This window comes from Theropithecus gelada, chromosome 10 (assembly GCF_003255815.1).
Source record: "Theropithecus gelada isolate Dixy chromosome 10, Tgel_1.0, whole genome shotgun sequence".
NCBI classification, from domain to species: Eukaryota; Metazoa; Chordata; class Mammalia; order Primates; family Cercopithecidae; genus Theropithecus; species Theropithecus gelada.
Window position 1 is genome coordinate 68,708,919 of NC_037678.1, and position 26,329 is coordinate 68,735,247.

The window sequence follows — 26,329 nt, forward strand, 5'->3', positions numbered from 1 at the left end:
AAGCAGCCTAAGGCCCTCACTGAGTGCAGACACCCAATCTTGAACTTTTCCAGACATCCAAATTGTGAGACAAATAAATCTTTCTTCTTTATAAATTACTCGGCCTCAGGTACTCCTTTATAACAACATAAAACGAGCTAAGACAGACACTTAAAACGCTTTCCTCTCACTTTCTTGTTTCATTCATGCTGCTTTACAATTCACAAAGCTTTCCAACTTGCATTTCTCATTTGATTCTCTGTAACATACCTGCATGGTTGGTGCACACACGAGACATGAGGGGACAAGGAGGCACTCCGACTTTACAAATAGGGGAATGAAGACTGTCCAAGGGCACATGTTGAAAGAAGATAAAAACCCAGGTTTCTCAACTTCAAGCCAGTACTCAGGTCCTTATCCTGTACTGGCCCAAGTGTTTATGAGATACCATGTGTTACAGATACATTCTTCTTGTTCTGGTCACTTTAGCCTGGGCCTCTGCCTGCTTGAAGGTTCTTCCTATCTTTCAGTCTAGTAGCTCCCCTCACTAGAAATACCACTGCTCAGAGAGACCCCCAACTCCTACCTGCCCTGTTCAGCCCCTCAACTGAATCTCCTTTCTGAATCCCTAAGTCTGCCTTCTTGAACTTTGTAAGAAAATTCAGAATTAGAGAGGGAAATTAGCGGCCCAACGAAAGCCTGTCAGGTCAGGAAGAACAACGGCATTTATGGTCAGACTGACCTGGGTTCTAACATCAGCTTTATGGATTCCCAGGTGTGAACCCTGGGCAAATTATTTCAGTTCCTGAGCCTCAATTTCCTCATCTATAAAATGAGGTTTCAGAGCAGGCTGTGGTGGTACATGCCTATAATCCCAGCTACTCAGGAGGCTGAGGCAGGAGGATCACTTGAGCCTAGGAGTTTGAGACCAGCCTAGGCAACATAGTGACACCTGTCTCCCAAAAACAAAAATAAAACCCCACACAAACAAAAAGGGATTTTGTCTAGATTGACATCAGTAACACAGTAAGTTCTTAATGTGTGGATTTTCCTTCCTTCTCACCATCTGCAGGTTCCCCTGACATCCCATTTATAAAGCCCTAATCACTCCACTCTCACCATTATTCATACGACATTTTGCAGAACTGAAGAAACTACAGGATTTTCTGGAGCTGACCTATGAGCTTGGCAGATCACAGTAGAAACTAAATCTAAGAAAGTCTCTAAGGGGCCAGGCGCGGTGGCTCACACCTGTAATCCCACCACTTTGGGAGGCTGAGGCAGGCGGATCACCTGAGGTCGGGAGTTCGAGACTAGTCTGACCAACGTGGAGAAACCCCCGTCTCTACTAAAAAATATGAAATTAGCCGGGCATGGTGGTGCATGCCTGTAATCCTAGTTATTCAGGAGGCTGAGGCAGGAGAATTGCTTGAACTCGGAGGCAGAGGTTGCAGTGAGCCAAGATCGCACCATTGCACTCCAGCCTGGGCAACAAGAGTGAAACTCTGTCCCCTCTCTACCCGCCCCCCGCCAAAAAAAAATCTCTAAGGGCTGTGAGGTCATGTTAAAGAGCTTGTGAGAGGACAGGTACAGCCGCCAGGTCCCAGGACAGCTCCCCACCCGCCACATCCCAGCAGAAAGCAGCTAGCAGAAGCAAGAAGGAAGCAGACCTGCTCTGCCTTACTCATGGTAAATGATCCCAGACATTCTTGTGGCAGCTCTAGGAGAGCAGTCTCAACCCTCCTCCCAGTTCAGAAGGTTACCTGTGCAACATCCGATCTCTTAGACATGGAGTAGGAAGATAATCACTTGTGAGTTATCTGTACTGAAGGTAAAAACAATTCCCAAACTAGTTACCCTCCATGTTGGCCTAAGCTTGCCCAGAGCTTTCCCAGGCACCCTCACTCACCAGTAACAATGCTGAGCTTAGCCAGCTGTTTCCTCCTTTGGGTTACAGGGTCAGCACCACCTGCCTCCGGGAATAGGGCTCACCTATAATAGAGAGAAAAGTCCATTAGGGGTGCTGCTCAGAACAGGCAGCAGGCATTCAAAATTTCTAACCTTACACATTTTGCATCCTAGCAAAAGACAGGTCAATTATTTACAGCATATAATTTCAAGTAGTGCTAAGTGCCATAAAGAAAAATAGAGCAGGCCTGGCGTGGTGGCTCATGCCTGTAGTCTCAGCACTTTGGGAGGCCGAGGGGGGCGGATCACCTGAAGTCAAAAGTTCAAGACCAGCCTGGCCAACATGGTGAAGCCCTGCCTTTACTAAAAATACAAAAAAAAAAAAAATTAGCCAGGCATGGTGGTGGGCGCCTGTAATCCCAGCTACTTGGGAGGCTCAGGCAGGAGAATCACTTGAACCTGGGAGGGGGAGGTTCCAGTGAGCCGAGATCACGCCACTGCACTCCAGCCTGGGCAACAAGAGCGAGACTCCATCTCAAAAAAAAAAAAAAAAAAAAAAAGGAAAGGAAAGCAAGGTAAGGGAATAAAGAATGACAAAAGGTAAGGGTGAAGTCTATTTTAGATAAAATGGTCAGGGAGGGGCCTCTATAAGGGGTGACATCCAGAGAGATTTGAATGAAGTGAGGGGATAAGACATGCAAAGATCTGAGGGAAGAGTGTTCCAGGGAGAGAACAGCAAGTACAAAGGCCCTGTGGCCTTGGTATGTTTAAGGAACAAGAAGACTAATAATATAGCTAGAATGGAGTCACAAGGAAAATGAGGTATACTAGAAACACAAGAAGGAATTTGTTCTGTATTTTACGTATGAGAAAACTAAGGCTCAGAGACTAGGTTACTTGCCCAAGATCAAAACAAGTCAAGTGGTAAAACTGGGAGTCAAACTCAGGTCTTCTAGACAACTCTAACTGTCACTTGTGGCCCAGGCTCCTCCAGGCTTAGATAACCTAGATTCTAGCTGAGACAAACTTTCAAGCACTCTGAGATTTATTTCAGGTTTCTGTGCTCAGACCCCTCCTCTGTTGGGTGAGGATGGTGAAGAGAAATCCCTATATATTCATTCCCAGGAATGTGGAATGAAATAGAGCAGACTCTAGAATAAGAATAGTAGCACATACTTAGCACATACTAGGCACTGATATAAACCTTTTATTTGTATTAACGCATTTAATCTTCACAATCTTTTAAGGTTGGTGTGTTATTTTACTAATGGGGAAACTGAGGCACAAAGAAATTAAGTACATTTGCTCATTGCACGGTAACAAGATGGTGGAGCTGGGATTTGAACCCAGGAGTCCAACTCCAGGGCTTGCCCTCTTAACCTCACATTACATGTAACAATTCTCAAAAACAGAAGAAGGCAGGAAACATGTTCTCTTGTTCTAGTTTACATGGCTCACAGTCCCCCACCCATCTACACCCAAGCCTGACATCCTCTCCATATACTTGCAGTCCAGGCTTTTTACCGAATACAAGTTGAATGACTCCTGAGTCCTTCAGCCAGGTGGTTCCAGAGGCTTCTCTAATCTCTAGTTACTGTAATCTCAAAGCTATGATAATAACAACGGCCATTTAATAACAACTGTGCATTTACTGCACAGTTGGAAACAGAGTAGGTACTGGCCTAAGCACTATTTTATTTCAGAGGGAGTGAAAGTTGCTCCAAGTCATGAGTAGAGGGATTGAGGGTGCGGGGGGCCTCCAGGTCTGGAACAAAGCAGCAAGCACAAGGAATTGAAGGATCTCTGTAGCTCTGGATCAAAAGACAAAGGCAGAGGCACCAGGGAGTCGGGTGCTAAAGGGACTGGACTATCAACACCTCCAATCAACAAGTCAACAAACTCAATTCATCTTCTATTTCCCAGCCTCTATGATTCAGAGAATGGCATAACCATTCTCCCAGGTACTCAGACTCCAAATATTCATGGTCTCAACCCCTCTTTCTCTCTCTGCCCCATTCCTACAACAGCCAAATCCTTGTGGGGTTTTTTTTTCCCCTCTGAGAGCTCTACTTTTTTCCACTCTAAGAGCTCATCCAAATCATTATTTTCTTTCTTTTTTTTTTCACCATAGTCTCACTCTGTCGCCCAGGCTGGAGTGTAATGGCACAATCTCAGCTCACTGCAACCTCCGGCCCCCCAGGTTCAAGCAATTCTCCTGCTTCAGCCTCCCGTGTAGCTCAGATTACAGGCGCCGGCCACCACGCCCGGCTAATTTTGTATTTTTAGTAGGGTTTCCATGTTAGTCAGGCTGGTCTCGAACTCCCGACCTCAGGTGATCCACCTGCCTTGGCCTCCCAAAGTATTATTTATTCCCTACTTTGTCAACTTCCTCTTGGTTCAGGATCACATTATCTCTTGCTTGCACTACTGGAATATTTCTCAAAACTTACTGACATTACAAAGGCAGACTGCTACATGAGTCTCTTCCCCGGTCTCTGTTTCACTAGTCTCCCTTACCCCTCTTACTCCAATCCATGAGACCCACACTGCCAGACTAATGGGCCTAATGCCACTTACCTGCTCAAAAAAAGTCATGGCTCACCTCAGCCTTGCTCTTAGGTATGCCAGTATCTGGTCATCATCTGCCTTACTTCTACTGTGGGCTTTCCACCTCCCATATTTTTTGCCCATACTGTTATCTCACTGGAATTGCCCTTCTTCATTTATACACATTCAAACCCTTCTTAATTTTCAAGGCCTAGTGAATCTATGACATTATCCTGAACCCTTTTCTCGCCACTCTCTCTGCCATGTTCTTGAAACATCTCCGGCTTGTGGGTATATTCACTTCTGGTCTCACCATTAGCTAAGGCCTCAGGAATACAGTACCCCTGGGTTCCCCTTCTTCCTTGTAAAAATTCCTGCTTCTTCCAAAGAATGGAGACCTAGTCAGTTACAAGATTTCTTTTTTATTTTTATTTTTATTTTTTGAGACGGAGTCTCGCTCTGTCGCCCAGGCTGGAGTGCAGTGGTGCGATCTCGGCTCACTGCAAGCTCCGCCTCCCAGGTTTACACCATTCTCCTGCATCAGCCTCCTGCGTAGCTGGGACTACAGGCGCCTTCCACCTCGCCCAGTTAGTTTTTTGTATTTTTTAGTAGAGACAGGGTTTCACCGTGTTAGCCAAGATGGTCTCAATCTCCTGACCTCGTGATCTGCCCGTCTCGGCCTCCCAAAGTGCTGGGATTACAGGCTTGAGCCACTGCACCCAGCCTCTTTTCTATTTTTTAAGATAGGGTCTTGCTCTGTTGCCCAGGCTGGAGTGCAGTAGTGCAATCTCAGCTCACGGCAACCTCCACCTCCCGGGTACAAGCGATTCTCCTGTATCAGCCACTCAAGTAGCTGGGATTACAGGCACATGCCACCACGTCTGGCTAATTTTTGTTTTTAGTGGAGACGGAGTTTCACCATGTTGGCCAGGCTAGTCTCAAACTCCTGACCTCAAATTATCTGCTTGCCTCAGCCTCTCAAAGTGCTGGGATCACAGGCGTGAGTCACTGCGCCCAGCCAGTTATAAGATTTCTGTTTCTATTCCTCCTACTTAGTCTGGATCTATCTCCCAACAAGAGACCTGAGTTCTAATCTTCATCTCAGATCCCTCATCTGCAAAATGGGAATTCCTATACTGCCAACACAAGGATTTTATGATCACATGTTTTTATCAATGTGATAACAGGTGAGGAAAAGAGCAGAGTTAGGATGGGAGAGTCCCAGCCAGGTCTTTTATAGTTCTTCTTGTAAGCTGAAAAACAGAGTACATACACGAACCTTCTATCTAATTAGTCAAAAAATATTTCCTGATACTAGCTGTACTGGTTGGCTTTGCTATGTACACAGCTCTGAGTGAGGGGTTATGGAGGACGCACAGATGATTGAGAACAGTCTTTATCCTTAGGCACTTGGCATTCAGGATGGGACTATGATATCCCACAAAAAAAAATTACTAAGAATATTAGGCAGGATCTAACAGTTCAAAGAATGTTATATACTGTGAAAGTGAAGAAACAAATCAGTCTGACCTGGGGTTGTCTCAGAAGCTTCACAGAAGAAGCAAAGATTTAAGCCAAGCCTTGATGCAGGGTGACAGAAAGATATGGGCTGCTACTATGCCTCAGGCATGAGGCTGGGTGTTAAACTGTTAATCCTTATGATACCCTGTGAAGTAGGTGATGACATGTCCATTTTACAACCAAGGTAACTGAAGACAGGTGAGGCTAAGTGTGCCATTCAAGGTCAAACAGCTAGTAAGCAACAAGGCTAGAATTTGAACCCAGGTCTGCTTTACTTTACTCCAGAGCCTACGTACTCTCATGATCTGCCTTACTTTATTACACAGTAACATGAAAGAAGACCAGATAAGCTAAAGTTCTTTCTATCCTCAAAATTCAAAGATTGAATGGGGGATGTGGAGGGAGTGGGGGTTGTGTGCTCACTGCTGCTCATCTTCTCCATAAGATTGTGACCTTATGGCAGGATTAGGGTCTTATGAACTGTCATATGGGTCTTGGGTGATGTAGGATTAGGGTCTTCTGAACTACCTGCCAGGCTCTGTGTCAGTCTAAGTATCTGACATGTGAGTTAATCAAGGAATAAACAAAACCTGCCCAGTAACTCTTATTCTGAGGACTAGAAGTCAAGTCCAAAATCTCAAGCTCCATATTCAGAGTCTCAGTCCCAGTATTTATATCAACCAAACACCTACTAATCTGTTGGCTTAAGGTGTCCTTTTCCCATTCTTGTTTTCACAAGTTAAGGGGGATGCGAGGAGTGAAAAGGCAGGGAGCAGAGAAAAGAGGATGGGAAAGGGGTGAAGGGAGAATAGGTAAGGAAGGAGACACCTGAGCAGGTTTAAAATGTCTGAGGTTTGGGAGGCCGAGGTGGGTGGATCATGAGGTCAGGAGATCGAGACCATCCTGGCTAACACGGTGAAACCCCGTCTCTACTAAACACACACACACACACACACACACACACACACACACACAAATTAGCAGGGCGTGATGGCGGGTGCCCGTAGTCCCAGCCACTCGGGAGGCTGAGGCAGGAGAATGGCGTAAACCCGGGAGGCAGAGCTTGCAGTGAGCCGATGCGCTCCAGCATGGGCAACAGAGCAAGACTCTGTCTCAAAAAAAATAACAAAATAAAATGAAATTAAATTAAATTTTTAAAAAGTCTGAGGTCTAGACTTTGGAAAAGATCTTTTTCCTTCTGGTACCAGAACCAAGGACTTTTATTCAAAAGAGAAGCAGCAGGAATTTCTCTTTATAAATGTTAAATGAAGGGAGTGTGCTTGTGCAAACTCCAAACTAAATTTGTCAACAGGAGGTAAAGTGAAGCACTTACCGACAAGTTGCTCAGGGCTCCAACCCTTAGTCCTCACTATTGCCCTGCCCCAGCCCAACCTCTGCCTGGTTTAAGCTGAAGCCTGCAGAGGTCAGAAGACAAGCAGGTTCTTTCTCTTGTCACAGCTTCCTCCTCTATCAGCATTATTCCAAGCTAACAAGCCCTGGGAGTATATCTCTCCTTGTGGCTAAGGGGTTACTGACATCCTCTGGACCTTTCCCCAATAGCTCCCTGTCATGAAAGCTCTGTTGAAAAACCTTCCTTATCCTCTAAAAAAAGAAAACCCAGGAATCTACTACTGGAGGCTAGGGAAAGGAGCCAGAAAGTGAATGAAGAGTGAAAATTATGGGAAGCCTGGATCTGGACATCAAAGGGTGGGGAATCAAGCAAAAGGTCTGGGACAAGAGAAAAGGAGCATTCCCAGGGGGCCGAAGATGAAAGATTTTGATAGAGGAAATAATCTCCTACATTTGTAAAACAATTTTAAAAAAATAGCATGTCTCTACAGAACTCTTGCTGTTTAGAATAAGCAAGCTCTAGGGCCCACAGGAAGACTGGCTGAAAGAGGTGCTGGGCCAGGTAAGGTGGCTCACGCCTGTAATTCCAGCACTTTGGGAAGCTGAAGTGGGCAGATCACCTGAGGTCAGGAGCTCAACACCAGCCTGGCCAACATGGCGAAACCCTGTCTCTACTAAAAATACAAAAAAATTAGCTGGGTGCGGTGGTGCATGCCTATAGTCCCAGCTACTCCGGAGGCTGAGGCAGAAGAGCTTGAACCCAGGCGGCAGAGGATGCAGTGAGCTGAATTCGCACTACTGCACTCCAGCCTGGGCAACAGAGTGAGACTGTCTTAAAAAAAAAAAAAAAAAAAGAGGTGTTGCTGAAGGGTTACCTTCCTGAAGAGACAGGAAGAGAAAGGGAAGCTGGGTTCTCTAGGCCTCCGGGGTGGCAACCAAGGCACCAGTGAGCAGCCACAGCCACAGGAGATAATCTCAGTCTAATGGCTCCAGGCTCCCTCAGGCAGGGCTCCCCTGAAGGCAGTCTCCAACCCATTTCTGCCACAGTCAGCACTCGAGGGCTCACAACTGACCACACACAGGGAGTAAAAGACTGGCACAGGGCAAAGGCACAGGGCAAATGGCCCTCATCCCACAAGCTAACTTGCCAATCTATTTGATAGTTGGGTTCCAGCTCCCCTAACCTCTCAGCCTCAAAACTGCCTCAACCCTTCTCTAAGACTTGCTTATCCCAGCCTTTACTAAACCCCGTGGTCTTGCAGTTCTTCCAGACTCCTCCCCTCACAAGGATACCTGACCTTGACCCTTGTAACTGGCTCTACTGTATGGTTGCCTACGCTCAGGCATAATAAAACAACTGGCTGTGTTGCTGTGGGGGTAAAGAAAATGACCTCACAACATAATAAAAAATGCAGCCAGGACACAAAATGGCTCAGTAAAACCCTCCCATACTCCCAAACAAAGACAGGTGTCAGGATGCCCAGTGTATCAAAAAGTAGGCCCTAGAGGACAGCTGGTTTCTTAATGACAGGTGACATTAGGGGTCTTGAGCCCAACCCATGTTCACGTATGAGAACATAATGCATGCCATAAATAGATGAAACTCAATCTAGGCAGTCTCCAAGCTGCCTGGAGGAACGTCCACAGAATACAACAGATGTGCAAGACAATCATTCTTGCCTCTGCATTTTCTGGGTAGCTAACAGCATTTCTCCTTTCTCAGCTGAAGCTATCTCTAGTTTTCCCCTCCTCCTTCCCTAGAAGATCCAACCCGCAGGAATTATCAAGGGAGGCACGAGTAATTACTGTTTTCTTTTCTCCATGCTAATGAGACAGTTGGATGGTTCCCCTTCCCCCTCTTGAGCTGGAAGTGAGAATCTAAAGCTTTATAATGAGTAACCAACACACCAAAGCTCCGACCAAACACTGCTCTGTGCAATTGAGACCGTGTAGAAATGGCTTTCATGCCCCTGATGAGACCAGAGCTGGAAGGGTTCAACTATTTTACAAAAAGGGAGGTAAGATCAGAGCAGGGAGGAGAATCTGTCCAAAGTCACACAGAAGGAAGTCAGTGGCAGGGCCAGAACCCAGTCTCCTTATTCCCAACCAAGCTACCTCTCACCTCACTCAGACTTCATACAGTATGGAATAACTTTGGAGGGGACCTCAATGTGGAGGCTGGAACTGCAAATTTCAAGTTTACAAATCAATTTTTGAATAGGTATTCAAAAACCAATGACAGGCTGGGTGTGGTGGCTCACGCCTGTAATCCCAGTGGAGGCCAAGGCGGGCGGATCACCTGAGATTATCAGGAGTTCAAGACCAGCCTGGCCAACATGGTCAAACGCCATCTCTACTAAAAATACAAAAAAAAAAAAAATTAGCCAGGCATGGTGGCACACACCTGTAGTCCCTGCTACTCAGGAGGCAGAGGCAGGAGTGAGACTTCATCTCAACAACAACAACAACAAAAAAGCAATGATGTTGCTCTAACTGCAGATGTAGATTCACTCCAGGAACTCCAGTTCCAGGGTGGAGGGTTACGATCTGAGAGATAATACCAATTTCACCCAAAAATTAAAATCGTAAGTGGATGGCCAGGCAAAATGGAATCTGTGAAAAATTCAGTAAGGATTCAGTTTCAGCTCAGTTACGTAAAGACTGTAGGTACATGGATGGGAGTCAAGGGTAAGACTGTTTCATTTACCTGCCTGGAATCAGAATTAGTCTGAGAACTGGATTTGAATTGCTGAATCCCACCTGAAGTGAGAGAAGCGAGGGACTTTAGAAGCTGATAGGGAGGCTGTCTTCGGGTTAAAAAAATAAGCCTTGTTAGAGTCTACAAATCATTTCAGCTTAAAAATTTGAACCATTTTCCTCTCAGCACAGCGTTTGCAAATGCTGGTTCCTTTCCCCAGAGGCCATGTCTTCCTTCTTCTCTGACCATGGCTAGTTAGCTCTGGGCTAGAGCATCCTTCAGTCCTCCTGCTTTACCTTGGGCACTCTTCAGTAAAAGCCCCTGATAATGCTAGGTTCAGTTTTTTCATCTGTGAACTAAGGGGAATGGACCAGCAGACTGAGGTCCCAGTGCTCAATGTTCTATACTTGAGAGCTCATTTATCCACCAGACCCAACATTCATTTTTAAAGAAAACTCTGGACCCCAACCATGTACCTAGATACCAACTCTTCCTCCCTGTTATTATACCATAGACTGACTGTGGGGCTCTTGTGATACTTCAGCATATGATCAGTGCTGATCATAAGGCTTCACTTTCTGGAGTGCACAAAATTAGGTGCTTTATTCTATAAATGGGCTCAGTTCCACATGAGATCCCTGGTCTTAGTCACCCGCCTAAGACTTTAGCCCCCGCCACCCCCACCCCCCCGAACTAAAGCCCAGCTCAAAATCCAAGGACAGGCCTCCCCATGAATGGCCATTGTCCAGAGACTGCCTGCCAGCCTAGATGTCCACTTGGGCTTGCTGCTCTCTCCACCCCTCTGTAAGGAAGGCAGCATATAGTAGAAAGAACCAGCAGATAGACCTAGGTTTAAGTCCTGGCTCTGCCACCAAAACTGGGTATCCTTAGTGCTCTGACCACTGTTTCATCTGCCTGTCTCTTCTACCACTCTTCTCTACTTGGGAGCAAGAAATATTTAGTTGTTTTCCCGTATTCGCAATGAGTCAGTCATTGTCTACTGAATGATACTCTCTAAAATTGAAGTTGTCACATCTGTAAAATGGTGATTAAATCACCTACCTCAGAATAGTGAAGATAAATGAGGGGGGAAAAGTATGTAAACTGCCTAGACTACTGCCTGGCCCTTCTTCCTCTACTGTATCTTGGATTCCCAGAGCCAAAAGTTTGCCTGTACTGAACTACACCACCCATCCTGGAGACATCATGACTTGCTGACAGGGTCTGTTCCACTCTAGCAATCAGATTGACTGCCAGTTCCTGGAACCCTACCAATAAAAAGAGATATGACTACTCTCCTCATGGGTGAAGGTAGTGAATTTCAAGCAAATGATCTCTGAGCATATACTAATATTCTAGATTGAAAAGAGAGGGGAACTTTGGGGGGGAAAATGCTATGCTATGAAGCTGGAGCCTTAGAGAAGAAATCCCAAGTCCCAAAAAGTGGCTGAAGATACCTGTACTGGATTCTACAGAAGGGCCAGAGACGTGAAATGAATTGTCTTAGGTCACATAGGAAGCTGAAGGCAGAAATGAGCTTAAAACTCACCACTGTGGTCTCCCTAGATGGTACTTTTTCCATCCTTCAGGGCAGATGCACAGTGCTGAAGGAAAAAGGAAGTAAGGCATAGGGGGCTGAGTAGAGTGGCAGGGAGGGGCACATAGGGATGTCAAGTGGCACACAGTTTCTGTTTGGTAAAGGCGACTGAGGGATAAAGCCAGCCTTTAGTTTCGTAGGGGCCTTATGTGCTCTGGCAGTTGAGGGGCAGAAACAAGTTCAAACTGGACAGAACAAGTGTCAACAGTTATGGAGGGAAAAGGAATAGGGTGTCTCAAAGTATCATAAGCCCCTCCACCCACAACATCAGCTGCTTTGAGTGATCAAAACCTTCTGCCTACCCATCCCCAACTTCTCAACTCATACTATGTTCCAGATTTTCTATGGTATCTGTCTTTTCCACTAGAGGGCCCTCAAACTTAAAAACTAGGGGTTAGGTATAAAGTATAGAGAAGAGAATAAGAGCTTTATCCAGGCTGTGTGTGGTGGCTCCCATCTATAATCCCAGCAGTTTGGGAGGCAGAGACAGGAGATCACTTGAGCCCAGGAGTTCGAGACCAGCATGGGCAGCCAAGTGAGACATTGTATTTAAAAAAAGAAAAAAACAAAAAAAAAAGAAAGAGAAGGCTGAGTGTGGTGGCTCATGCCTGTAATCCCACCACTTTGGGAGGCCAAGGTGGAAGGATCACTTTGGGAGGTCAGGAGTTGAGGACCAGCCTCGGAAACAGAGCAAGACCCGTCTCTATTAAAAAAAAAAAAAAAGTAAGAAAGTTTAAAAGAACAAATTTTTAAAAAAGAGTTCCGTCTCCTGAGGAAGATCTGATTGATGAGTCTTTTCTTTATTCTACTCATATTCACCCGAACTTCTGAGTTAAGTGACTGGCCCAAGGTCACACAGCTAATAAAGACAAATCAGGACTTGCCTGTGTATCAAGTATCCTTTTATGGCCATGGCTGCTATGGTTTGAATGTGTCCCCTAAAGCTTATGTGTTGGAAACTTAATCCCTAAAGCAACAATGTTGAGAGGGGGGACTCTGAGAGGCAAAATTAGGGCATGAGGGCTCTGCCTTCATGAATGGATTAATGTCATTATTGCAGGAAAGTGTTTGCTATCTTGAGAGTGGGTTTATTATAAAAGTGAGTTCGGCCCTCCCACTCTCTCTCACCATGTGATGCCTTCTGCCACATTTTTATGCAGCAACAAGGCCCTCACCAGATGCGGCCCCTGGTGAGGGGCCCTGGACTTCCCCACCTCCAGAAGCATGAGTCAAACAAACTTATATTGTTCGTAAATTACTCAGTCTATGGTATTCTGTTACAGCAGCACAAAATGGACTAAGATGGTGACTTTCAGCCTGGCACAGTGGCTCATGCCTATAATCCCAGCACTTTGGGAGGTCCAGGCAGGCAGATCACTTGAGGTCAGGAGTTCAAGACCAGCCTGGCCAACATGGCAAAACACCATCTCTACTAAAAATACAAAAATTAGCTGGGCATGGTGGTGCATGCCTGTAATCCCAGCTACTTGGGAAGCTGAGGCACAAGAATCACTTGAACCCGGGCCGGGCGCGGTGGCTCAAGCCTGTAATCCCAGCACTTTGGGAGGCCGAGACGGGCGGATCACGAGGTCAGGAGATCAAGACCATCCTGGCTAACAGGGTGAAACCCCGTCTCTACTAAAAAAATACAAAAAAAACTAGCTGGGCGAGGTGGCGGGCGCCTGTAGTCCCAGCTACTCGGGAGGCTGAGGCAGGAGAATGGCGTAAACCCAGGAGGCGGAGCTTGCAGTGAGCTGAGATCTGGCCACTGCACTCCAGCCTGGGCGACAGAGCGAGACTCCGCCACAAAAAAAAAAAAAAAAAGAATCACTTGAACCCAGGAGGTGGAGGTTGCAGTAAGCCAAGACTGCGCCACTGCACTCCAGTCTGGGTGACAGAGTGAGACTCTGTCTCACAAAAAATAAACTAATTAAAAAGAAAAAGAAAAAGACAGTGACTTTCAGTAAATTTGATTTTTATAAAGTTTTGAGAGGTAGGTTAAGACAGGTGTTCTCTGCTAAATCATGTCCCTTCTTCAAATACCTGCAATCCATTTCAGGCCTAGTTCTGACATTTATCTTCTCTTACAGAACCTGCATAACTACCTTCTTACTTACAGGTCAGCAAACTTTTTCTGTATAGGATCAGATAGTAATTAGGCTTTGTGGGCTACCATAGTCTGTGTGGTATTCAACTTTGCCATTGTAGTGCAAAAGCAATCATGGATGAACAAACAAGTGTGACTGTGTTCCAGTAAAACTTTACAAACGAGGCAGTGGGCTAGATTTGGCCCACTAGTTTGCTGACACCTGTTCTAACTAATCTGTCTCCAATCACCTCTGTCGCCTAATTCATTATTCCTGTCACAGTCCTGCAACTTCAGTGGATCCCCTTTGCCTACAGGATGGTTTAAACTCTACCCTTATTCATCCTCTACATCCTTTTCCTGCACACTGCACTCCAATTACACTGAGTTGTAATCTGGCAGCTTCTACCATTCCTCATGCTGTTCCCTAACATCCGCGATGACTTTCTCCATCCCTTTGCCAATATTACCTACTTAGAGACAAGTCCAAATGCCAACATCTGGGAGAAGTCTTTGCCAATGATTCCCCCCCTCACCCCCATGGGAGTTAATCCTCACTTTCCCTGACTAGCCTCCTTCCCAGGTAATCTGTCCAGCACATCCTCCACTTACATGTGTTACAGTGAACCTTTACATGCCTATCTAATTTACTGGAAGTACTTGAAAAACAGGAACTGTGTCTCATATGTCTATACACTATTTTCAGAACCTGGTACACAGTGGGCACTCAAGCTTCCTATCTACCGAATAAAGCTTGCTCTGTCTTACATAATTTGTTATGTATATGGTTGTCCCTCACCCACCACTACCTCCCCACTCCTCCAGAATTCTAAGTTTCTCAAGGGCAGGGACTGTATCTTACTCAACTCTGTGTCCCTTGCAGTACCTAACAGAGCACCCAGTGTCTGCCTACTGAACAGGCTTCTAGGCCGAATAGATTACTAGAACATGGGGATCTTTGGTTCTAGCAGAACCATGAGACGACCCACAGCATCAAAGAACCCTTCAGTCTGCTTTATGGGCTTGCCCCTACCTCCCATCCCATCATGTTTTTGGGTCCAGCCAGGTAACCACTTAAAGCAGAGGCCAAGACCAGGCATCTCACTAGGCTGCTCTCACTTGTGCTGCATTAAAGGAACTGGAACTATGTGAAGAGTAGAAGGATCTTTTTTTTTTTTCGATTCGGAGTCTCACTGTGTCACTCAGGCTGGAGTGCAAGTGGCACAATCTTGACCCACTGTAACCTCCACCTCTCAGGTTCAAGCGATTCTCCTGCCTTAGTCTCCGGAGTAGCTGGGATTACAGGTGCCCGTCACCATGCCTGGCTAATTTTAAAAATATTTTTAGCATAGACAGGGTTTCACCAGCTTGGCCAGGCTGCTCTTGAACTCCTGACCTCAAGTGATCTGCCTGCCTCAGCCTCCCAAAGTGGTGGGATTACAGGCGTGAGCCACTGCGCCCGGCCAAGGGATCCTATTTTCAGACCTCCTTGTCCCCAGCCTCAAATTGTATCCTAAGTACCAGCCCTAAACTGACCCCCAATATGTATTTAGCCCTAGACCAGAAGACAGCCTTCTAACAAGAACAGATCCTTGGTTCCCCAAGGCAGGTGATTTCACTGAGGGAAAGGCTGCAATTCAATCTCAACTGAAGAAAAAACTCAAAGGTATGTAGTAAGAATCATCAGGAGCTCTACCTCTGGATGCAAAGGAACCTCTGTCGAGATTAGGGGTCCTGGGCAAGCCTGTAGTCCAAAAGTGCAGCTATCCTATCGTGTGGAATTTGTGGGGTCAAAGACTAAATTGCTGATGGAAAAAACAAAACAAACACCGAAAGAAATTTTCTTCTAAACCCAGAACAGAACAACATTCCATCTGGGTAAGTGAGCTTGTCCCAGGCATATCTGCCATTCCAGGATTACGGCTGTCAAGTTTTAATTAGGGTAATTAGAGTTAAAAATGTAATTTCATTTCAGGGGTATTTTGAACAGATTCCATTAATTTCTTTCTTTAAAAGAACACAGAAAGGAGGGGCAGACTGTGTGAAGCAGAGGACTTTGCCATGAGAGAAGCAAAGCTATTTGCCTGGACCAGATGAACTTTCAAACCACTGCCAAGAACTACAACACCTCTGCAGGTCTGGCCCAGAGGACAGAGGGCTGCTGCTCTTCAGGCTTCCTCCCTTCTTCCCCACAGAAGTCTAGAAATAAGTTTCAGTCGGTACTTGCTAATAAATCGATCTCCTCCTCCCTACCTGCTGCTCCTGCATTACTGCCATCCAATAGCTACTACTACAGCCTTAAATCTGGCAAAGGATAAGGGCTCAGGGCAGTCAATCTGCTTTGCTACATGTTAGGTACTGCTTTAATGCCCACCATTTTATCAAGAATTCCCAGACACATCTTTATGCTTTTGTTTGTGCTGGTTCCCTGGTCTGGAGTGCCCTTCCTGGCTTAACTCTTACTCTTCATTCTTCCTTCAAAACACAGATCAAAATTATATCCCCTAGGAGAACCCCCATTCATGCCTTTGGAATCTCAGAATCCCTTATACACTCTTCTAAGGAACATACATTATACTGTGGTTTGTATCTTTGTCTGACTCTGATGCTAGATTGAGGTCATGTAAGAAACCCCAGCACTAGCACAAGCCCTGACACACAGGAGACACTCAACAAGTATCTGCTGAATGACCAACTATAGGAGGAATTTGGTCTGACCACACTGGCTGCTGAGGATGTAAAGCCTGCAGGTTCTCCAATGCATCCAGTTATGAACCCCTTCCCCCTCCTTGCACAAGGCCAGTTCAGAAACCTGACTCTGCACTCCATAGAGGAGAAAACCTTCTCATTGATCCCAAATGATAACTGATCTCTCCCATTAGAGCCTGCTCACTCCTTAGGGACCTCGGAAAGGAGATGAGAAAGCAAAAGCAAGCAGAGCATCCCTCCCCATCCGCCACACCTGCCTTACCACAGGTTTTAAAGAATTTCCTCCAGTCTTTGAACAGCTCCAGGGAGACAGCCTGAGCTCCAGTTCAGTCTGTAGAAGGGTAAAGGAGGGCCCTGGTAGAAAACAGTTCATCAGATTGGAATCGGTGTTGCAAATGCTCAGAAATATATTAATAGCATAGCACAATAGAGATTATGCTATATGACAATGGGCAGCCAAGTCACTTCACTTTGACTTTTCTGAGCTTCAGTTTCCTTTCCCTCCTATGCCAGTAGGTTGCAAGGAGAAATAAACACAATGAGGCTCAGTATTTAACACTTAGTAGGTATTCAATAAGTGATTTTTCCATCTGAAGAGGGGGCCTATACTATGTACCTAGCATCACATTAGGTAAGAATTTAAAAGGTGAGGAAAACACATCAAATAGGGATACAAGTTAACCATTTCCCCATTTGCTCAGGGTAGCCCTGCCTGCTGGTCCCCAGGGGAGGTGGGCTACACCAGCAGAACTGTTGTATTGACAAGTACAACCAGATCCATTTCATGGTAATTATTCTCTTCACCTAGGAGCAGGACTCCAGCCTCCTCCCAGGCTCCCCAGGCCTGGCTGCAGGCCCATATTGATCCATTTCTAATTAGGAGCTGTGTCAGTGCTTCTGGCAGAAGGTCAGGGCCTGGGCTGTCTCGCTAGTCTCTGGCCAAATGCCCTGCCCCAGGCAGACACAGAGAACGGACACCATGAGGTAGAAAAAGATCCCAGACTAAATTCATCATAAAGCAGCATGAAATTTTAGAACTGAAAGGGTCCTTTATGAGTAAAGGTTTTTTATATTTCAGTGAAGAAAGCTGAGGTCCAGAAAAGAAACTTATCCAAGGTGGTATCAGAAGATAATGCATATCTTTTTACTTCTAGTTCTTTCTCTAGATAAGTGTTTCCCAACCTGGCTACACAACAGAAGGACTCAGGGAATTCATTAAAAACATCAGTTTCTATGCCAGACCCCAGAGATTCTGATTTGGAACACATGCAGTGGGGCTTTGGCTCTCTTGTGCTAAGTATGGGATCGCCTTCCAATAGTAGTGAACTCAGGTTCAAACTCACCTTGGGTCATAAACAGTAACAGAGGTAGCCCACTGTTGTCTGATCCAGTCCTCCCCTACCCCCATCATTATACTAGGGGCCTGAATCCAAAGGATCTGTCATAAATGGTTCCAACTTCCTAACAGTCTGCTAGCTTGGCTGTCGGCAAAGAACATTTCCTTTCAAAACTAGTCTGAAACTAAAATGTCTGTTATGAAGATACACCACCCTAAGGGGTGGTGGTGACAGCACCTGGGTATAAAGAAATGTGGAGGATGCTGTGGTACTCGGTGTGTGGCATCTGGCATGGGTAGAGATGTCTGAGTATATGTGGGCATGTATGGAGGGGAGGACTCGTGCGTATATGTAAGGGAGTGAACAGTGTGGTGTCTGCATTAGGCTTGCAGATACTTTTGTAGCACACACAATTCTGGGTATCTGGGTAGAAGACAGTGGGACAGGGGTGTAAGAGGGTAAATATGTGCACATATGGGAGGAAGAGGAATAGATGGCTTGAAAGTGTAAGGGAGATACTTTGAATGTGTATAGAAGAGAGAACATATATGCACCATCATGACTCAATTGTGTGTGTGTGTGCACGTGTTGCAAAGCATTGAGCCTGCAGGGATGGGGAAAAGTGTATGTCTGTCTCTGTGTGGCCTATACACCTGTATGCATGAGAAAACAGATCCATGAACATTTCTGATTCATCTAGCCCTGGCTTTGCCTGAAGGCTCCTACCACTCAAGGGCAGACCTATCTGCAGAAATTTCTCATTAAAATTGACATTTTGACAACTATGAAAAATAAAATGATAATGACACCCCCAGCATTGTGGGAGGTTAAAAAAAAAAGTCTATGCCAATAAAACACAAGAGACAGATGAGAAGCAATTATGACTCAATTACTTCTCAGCTTCACAAGGGGAGGTGTTATTTGGAGTTAAATATTGTATGGCTGATTCACATCTCCACCCAAAGGCTTGGATTTCTTGGGTTACCTAGGAAGAGTGCAAAAAACAAGTAGGTACAGAAAGGTAAATAAAGTTTTTTGTTTTTTGGGGTTTTTTTAAAGGACTAGAGAAATGGGGAGATTAAAAAAAAAAAAGGGGGAAACATTGAGAAGAAACAAAAAATAAAAGGCAAAAAGGACAAAAGAGGTAGGAAGAAGGGAAGGAAAGAATAGGAAGAAAAGTAAATTTCCTTTAGGCTGGCCCACAGAGATTTAGCACACATTTGACAGAAATTCTGAATAAGGGGGACAGGTAGATTAGCAGGTAGGGCCTGACTTCTGTATTTCCTCATTACCAACCATTCCTTCCATCTAGAAGGTTCTTCCCACCATCTCTGCCAACTGAACTGCTGAATCTTTAAGGACAAGCTCAAATGCTACCAGCTTCTAGAAGCTTCCAACATTTCTTCCAGTTAGTTCTCTCTCAAGAATTCCAGTAAATTTCCAGAGCACTTTGTCGTATTTCTTTTTTTGACTTTGAAGAAATCTGATTTTATTTTCTGAATCATAAAAAAGTATTTCCTGTTAAATTTAGATTGTCTAGCTTTCCACTGATATCTCAAGATACTTTCCAGATATTAACAGTACTCAGAACTGTGTAAAAGTTAACAACCAATACCAAGTTTTAAAGAAAAAAGTTTAAATGTAAGACTAACGTCTTGAGGACATTACTAAATTTATTTCTAAGAAACCCTTCTCAAAGGTTAAAGTACTGGCAATTCTAATTTTAAAATTTAAAATTTTTAATTACTGGAAATTTAAGTTAACAATAAGTTTCAAGAGCTAAGAATCCGACTGCTTTTTAAAACGTCACTCCCATTTCCCTGAACCCAACTGCCAGTAGGTACTGGCCCTACATATGCGTCCTTTAATAAGCCCTGCTCTCAAAAGGCTGGGGGTATTTATATAAGAACTTATTCCATAGTGACGCTAAGATCCACGTTCCCAAGATCTAGTACGGGCTATTCATGTGTTCTGAGGCATGTCCAGCAAGCAGGCAAACTTACCTGCTCAAATTGAGGTAAAACAGACAAAAACACTTATTAACAGAAACTACATAATTAAAACTAACCTTTTGCTGCTTATTTAAGCTAATTACGTATTCTTACAAAACAGAGACCCTCAAGTCAATAATTTCTTTTGATTTTAGTCACCCCCAAATTTAGCCTCTTCTTTCAAAGCACACTTTGTCATATTTCATCTGTAGCACTTAACACCAAACTATACTATGAGTATCAATGCATACACATTTCCATCATTCATTTTGCAAGTACTATTTGTGCCAAGCCTATTTCAGAGACACAAGGGAAATACAGGTAAGTAGCACACTATCCCCTGGTCTGTAATGTCTCGATCTAATGAACGAGAGAGGATTTGGGTGTGACACAGCACTAGAGTACAACTACAGCAGTCCTAGAAGTCAAAGGGTCTGCTATAAATCCTGTATTTTATTTGATCAAAATTAATTCTGCTTCTGTAGTGATTAGGGAAGGTTTCCCTGAGGAAGTGGCATTGAAATTGATATGAAAGATAAATAGGAGTCTGTCAGGTAAAGGAGATAAGAAGATAAGGGGATTTCTACTTAGGGGAAATACAGATGCTGCTCAATTTACAACAGGGTTACATCCCAATAAGCCCATTGTAAGCTGAAAATATCGTAAGTTGAAAGTCTTTTTTTTTGAGACAAGGTCTCGTTCTGATGCCTAGGCTGGAGTATAGTGACACAATCAAGGCTTACTACAGCCTCAACCTCCCAGGCTCCAGTGATCTTCCCACCCCAGCCTCCCAAGTAGCTGCTGAAACTACAGGAATGCCCCATTATACGAGCTAGGTTTTTTGTTTTGTTTTGTTTTTTTAAGAGATGAAGTCTATGTTGCCCAGGCTGGGAAAATGCACTTACCAAACACCATAGCTTAGCTTAGCCTACCTTGAATATGCTCAGAACATTAACACTAGCCTTCAGGTGAGCAAAATCAACTAACACAAAGCCTATTTCATAATATAGTGTTGGATAGCTCATATAATTTATTGAATACTGTACTGAAAGTGAAAACAGACTAGTTGTATGAGCAGTCCAAGTACGGTTTCCACTGAATGCATATCACTTTCGTACCAACATAAAGTCAAAAAATCAGTAAGTCAAACTGTAAACCAGGGACTGTCTGTAGTCAAAGTCATGATACAGCCTGGCACATACAGGGAACCTCCTACTGGCAGAAACACAGGGAAACAGCAGGTATTAAGCACTTTGCTGCTGACAAACGGCAGCAAAGTGATATGGCACCAGACTGCATGAGCCTTGTGGCCAAGGCCAGAGTTTAGATTTCATTCTTTATGACTTGGGGTGGGAATGGAGAAGAAGAGGGGACAGTTTCAAGATGTCTAGTCTCCCTATTTTAGATGCCCTACTTTTTACTGCAAGTTCCCTTTAAAAACACAGAAAACAGGTTTGATCCCAAGCTCTGCGCACTACAGTAGCAATACAAGAATTTCTCAAGAAGGGCAACAGTGAGGAAAAAAACAAAGGATGGGGGGTTGGGGAGGATGCAGAAGAGAGGGTAAGTAGGGCTCAAAAAGAAAGAAGGTGGAGGAAGGAAAATGAAGAGGAAGAGAAAAGGCAAGGAAGGCACAAGGAGGGATAGCTCTATCTGGGCCCTGAGGCTTCTTTTTGCTGCGCTGTCTTCTACATCTCTCTAGGCAAAAAAAAAAAAAAAAGGTCAATCTGATGCTAGTGACAGAAACAGACCCTTTGCACCAAGAAGAGTGCTCAGCACATTACCATCTGCCACCTCAACCTTCCGCCACTTCATGATGATAGGGCTGCACCAAGAAGCCTTAGCCCAGCTCTCCCAACCACCGCAGGCTATGCCAGAAGCCACTGCCCCATGGCCCAAGTGTGTGAGGCAGGAAAACCAAACAAAGCTCAAGAGTTTGAAGTGGAGCCTGCCCAGGACCCATGGCTGCTTCTTTTCTTTCGAGACAGGGTCTCGCTCTGTCGCCCAGGCTAAAGTGCAGTGGCACAATTTCAGCTCACTGCAACTCCGCCTCTGGGGTTCAAGCGATTCTCATGCCTAAGCCTCCTGAGTAGCTGGGACTACAGGCGTGTGCCACCACACCCGGCTACTTTTTGTATTTTTGGTAGAGACAGGGTTTCATCATGTTGGCCAGGCTAGTCTCGAACTCCTAACCTCAGAACGAGACCTTGTCTCAAAAAAAAAAAGACTTTCAACTTACGATATTTTCAGCTTACAATGGGCTTATTGGGATGTAACCCTGTTGTAAATTGAGTGATCTGCCTGCCTCGGCCTCCCAAAATGTTGGGAATATAGACGTGAACCACTGCATCTGGTCCCATGGCTGCTTCTTAGGGTCCTAGAAGAAAGCTCTGGTTCCCTCTCTGGACCTTAGTTTCATCTGCAAAACAAGGGGAGTAAATGAGAAGGGATACGGTAGCCTGTGAGTTACAGAAGCCGTTTCCTATAGAGGATGTTTACTGTGGGAATTTGTTCTGATCAAGTCTCTAGCTTTACTCTTTCCACCCCTGCTTATGGTTAGTTTGAAATCTGAGGGAGCCAGACTCAGAACAGGAGCTATCCCTGACACCACCACCTATCTTGGCCCTATCCAAAGTCTAGTTCCTGCTCAGACCTGTATTTTATCTCAAAGGTCACAAGCAGATGTTTAGGCCCAAGAATATGTCTGATATGTACAAATTTACTTAAAAACCTCTTGAGTTAATTGCCAACATTCAAAATCAGGTCTCACTTTTAAAAAAATTAGATTTCTAGCTGCTCTTAAAAATATCAGAGATCTGATGATGCCAGACTCACCCTGGGGTAGAATTCAAAGGGCCTGCTATAATCCTGTAACTTATTTGATGCTTTCTCACTTCATTTAAACATTTCATGCTAATTTATCATTCATTCCATAAAGATATTTAAAGTTAAAAGCAAACTTTAAATTACCAGTTATAATATTTAAACTAATCCAACTCCAAAAAAATCTAAGTATACTGACACTTCAGGAAGATGTATGCTTTACCCTGTGATTTCATGTATCATCTACTATGCAGCCATGTATTTCAGTTTGAGAAACACCCCCAGTTTATTCATTCACTCAAAAAATACTTAGATCCTATGCCAGGCTCTGGAAAAACACTCATCAACAAGACAGACATGGTTTCTGCCTTCATATAGCTCGCAGTTCAGCCAAGATATAATGAAAAAAGTTATGCAGAATAGCAGGCACGGAGAGGTACTAAGCTGAGGATCCAGAGTTTATTCCACAAACATAGCAATCCCTTAGGCAAGTTGCTTAACCTCTTCAGACCTACAAGAGCAAGAGGTTTAATCAGGCAGTTGCCGCTGAAAGGGCCTTTCGGCTAAAAATTCTACTTAGCATCACAAAAACTTAGCCTACTACCCTTTTTGAGTTCCTAACACTTATTAGCTCCCTCTCTTTATCTGGAAATCAGGATCAGTTGTCACGGAAATTACCACGGTACTCCACATACTGGATGATGTTACAGTAATCACAAGAAGTCAAAGGGAACCAGCAGGTGACTTTCTGGGTGATTCTTTTGCCTACTTTCAGGCCTGGTGCAGTGGCTCAGGCCTGTAATCCCAGCACTTTGGGAGGCCAAGGCAGGAGGATGGCTTGAGCCCAGGAGTTCAAGACCAGCCTGGTTTGTAAAAGAGCAAGACCCTATCTCTACAAAATAAAACATAAAAACAACAGGACGTGGTGGTGCATGCCTGTAGTCCCAGCTACTCAGGGGGCTGAGGTGGGAGAACCACTTGAGACAGGGAGGTAGAGGCTACAGTGAGCTGAGATTGCACCATTGCATTCCAGTTTGGGCAACAGAGTGCCACTAGAAGAAAAAAAGACCAGGTACCAACTCCTAAGTAAAACACTATTGATTTTGAATTAATGTCCATGGTTTCCTTTATGACGCATCAGACTCACTTCCACTCTACCTTACAAATATATAACAAGGATTGCAAAAAATGCCAACTTGACAAGGACATGATGCACTGAGCCTTGACTAGTTTGCTGTCCATATGAAGTCCTAAGATAGGCCAGGAGACAGATTTACCAGCCAATAAGGGCACCAAAAGTTCCCAGTAAAATGAAGATAATTTACTTAGTCGCAGGGGATTCACCAGCACCTTAACTGGGTAAAAGTCTCTTCAATATTAGCGTTCCTTCTAGAGCTGGCTTGGACCTTGGTGGCAAGCAGCTAGCAAAAATGAGCTGATCAAGTGTTTCCCAAAAACAGTGCTACTCTGGTGATAAATGACAACTGACACTGGGCTTGAGTATCAAAGAAACAATAGGAAATGGTGTGACTTTGACAAACTTGAGAACAAATATGCTGTCTAAAGAAGCCAGTCGATAAAGAAGCAGAAAGTAGAAAAAAGTAGAGAAATGAAGAACATGAAGTACATGAAGTTGTAAACTCAAAGCTTCTGCCAAATTGGGCCAATGCTTCAAAGGGTTGCCCAAAGATCCAAGCCATGTCTCTTTGCTTCAGGTTACAAGCTTCTAAAGCATGGACTAGCCAGTGTACAAGGAGTCACAATATAACAACCCTGGTAGAGGCCGGGGCGTGGCAGCTCATGTATGTAATCCCGGCACTTTGGGAGGCTGAGGCGGGCAGATCACAAGGTCAGGAGTTCAAGATTAGCCTAGCCAAATTGGTGAAACCCTGTCTCTACTAAAAATACAAAATTAGCCAGGCGTGGTGGCGCGCATCTATAGTCCCAGCTAGTTGGGAGGCTGAGACAGGAGAACTGCTTGAACCCAGGAGGCAGAGGCTGCAGTGAGCCGAGATCAAGCCACTGACTCCAGCCTGGGTGACAGAGCGAGACTCCGTCTCAAAAAAAAAAAAAAACAAACAAAATAAAACACCAAAACAAAACAAAACAAATCCCAGGTAGAGGACTCAGAGAGTGAAGACAGGCCTACTCCCACTCTTATAAATGGAAAAATTCCTCATGGTCAGCGTCAGGTTCTAGTCTCTGCTACTTTCTCAAAAATCGTCCTCCTTTTTCATGAGAAATCAGTCACCTTCATAGCCCTATGACAGGACCTCTCATCTCACACATACATACAATCTCCACTGAAAAGCAGTTCCAATCTCCCCAGGCTTTAATTCCACTCAAAATAATAACAGAGGCTGGGTGCAATGGCTCACACATAATCCCAGCACTTTGGGAGGCCAAGATAGCAGAATTGCTTGAGCCAGGAGTGTGAGACCAGCCTGGGTAACAAAGCAAGACCTTATCTCTACAAAAAACTTTAAAAAACACTTGGATGTAGTGGCATGTCTCTGTCATTCCAGCTGTCATGTCAACTCAGGAGATTGAGGCGTGAGGATAGCTTGAGCCTAAGAGTTCGAGGCTGCAGTAAGCTACAATTGTGCCACTGCACTCCAGCCTGGGTAACAGAGCAAGACCCTGTCTCAATTTAAAAAACGACAACACTGCTGGCAGCTTGGTTCCCCTAAATAGAATACCTTTAAAATTCTGCTCCCTGAACATCACAACTAAAAGCTCCTTGTCTTTGCAAAAGAGCAAAATTACCCCATTAGTCAGATGCCCCTGGGAGTGAACAGTACAATGCTAAATATATGTTCTCCCCTGATGCAGGATGGCATTCCCCATGCTTCATTCCATCATCATTCTATCTTCCCTAGATTCCTTCAGCATCTCCATAAAAGCAATAACACCTTTGCCAAACACAAGAGAAAAAAAGAGTAGCTGCCCTTGAAACAGTAACTCAATCCAAAGAAAAGTTTATTGCTGGAAAAACTTTTGTTTATTTACCAAAACTCCTATGCTAGACTTACAGCAGGGAGAATACAACAAAACTGGTTTGTAGGAAAAGGTACCAGGCAGCAGTGAAGAGCGTGGCACAGAAAACAGCAAGACAGGATGGCAGGGAGGCAGGACACTCTTAAGGGAGATTAAGGATCCCATAGCCCCACAATGACCTTGTCTGAAATAGCATATGGTCTTGCAGTCCCTGATTGACTACATGCTCCTTGAAGACACTCTTACTCATATGGGTATTATTCACACCATCTAGTACCATACTATAACATGGTAGGCACTCAAACGGTCACAAACAAAGAAGTGAAGGCCCAGAGAACTTCTTTTTTTTTGAGATGGAGTTTCGCTCTTATTGTCCAGGCTGGAGTGCAATGGTGCAATCCTGGCTCACTGCAACCTCTGCCTCCTGGGTTCAAGTGATTCTCCTGCCTCAGCCTCCCAAGTAGCTGGGATTACAGGTGCCTACCACCACGCCCAGCTAATTTTTTGTACTTTAATAGAGATGGGGTTTCACCATATTGGTCGGGCTGGTCTCAAACTCCTGACCCCAGGTGATCCACCCTCCATTGCCTCCCAAAGTGCTGATTACAGGTGTGAGCCACTGCACCTGGCTTTTGTTTTGTTTTGTTTTTTGTGACGGAGTCTCGCTCTGTCACCGAGGCTGGAGTGAAGTGGCATGATCTCAGCTCACTGCAACCTCCGCCTCCTGGGTTTAAGCAATTCTCCTGCCTCAGCCTCCTGAGCAGCTGGGACTACAGGCACATGCCA

General features: G+C 44.8%; 1 protein-coding gene across 4 annotated transcripts in view; it reads right to left on the reverse strand.

Moving 5' to 3' along the window:
* The window catches only part of RALY (RALY heterogeneous nuclear ribonucleoprotein), a 79,292-nt gene that overhangs the window by 38,664 nt on the left and 14,299 nt on the right, over positions 1-26,329 (reverse strand). For all 4 annotated transcript variants that reach the window (XM_025398470.1, XM_025398468.1, XM_025398469.1 and 1 more), the window contains exon 2: positions 1,889-1,971. The gene's annotated coding sequence lies outside the window, so the exon portion shown is untranslated. The remainder of the gene's footprint in view (positions 1-1,888; positions 1,972-26,329) is intronic.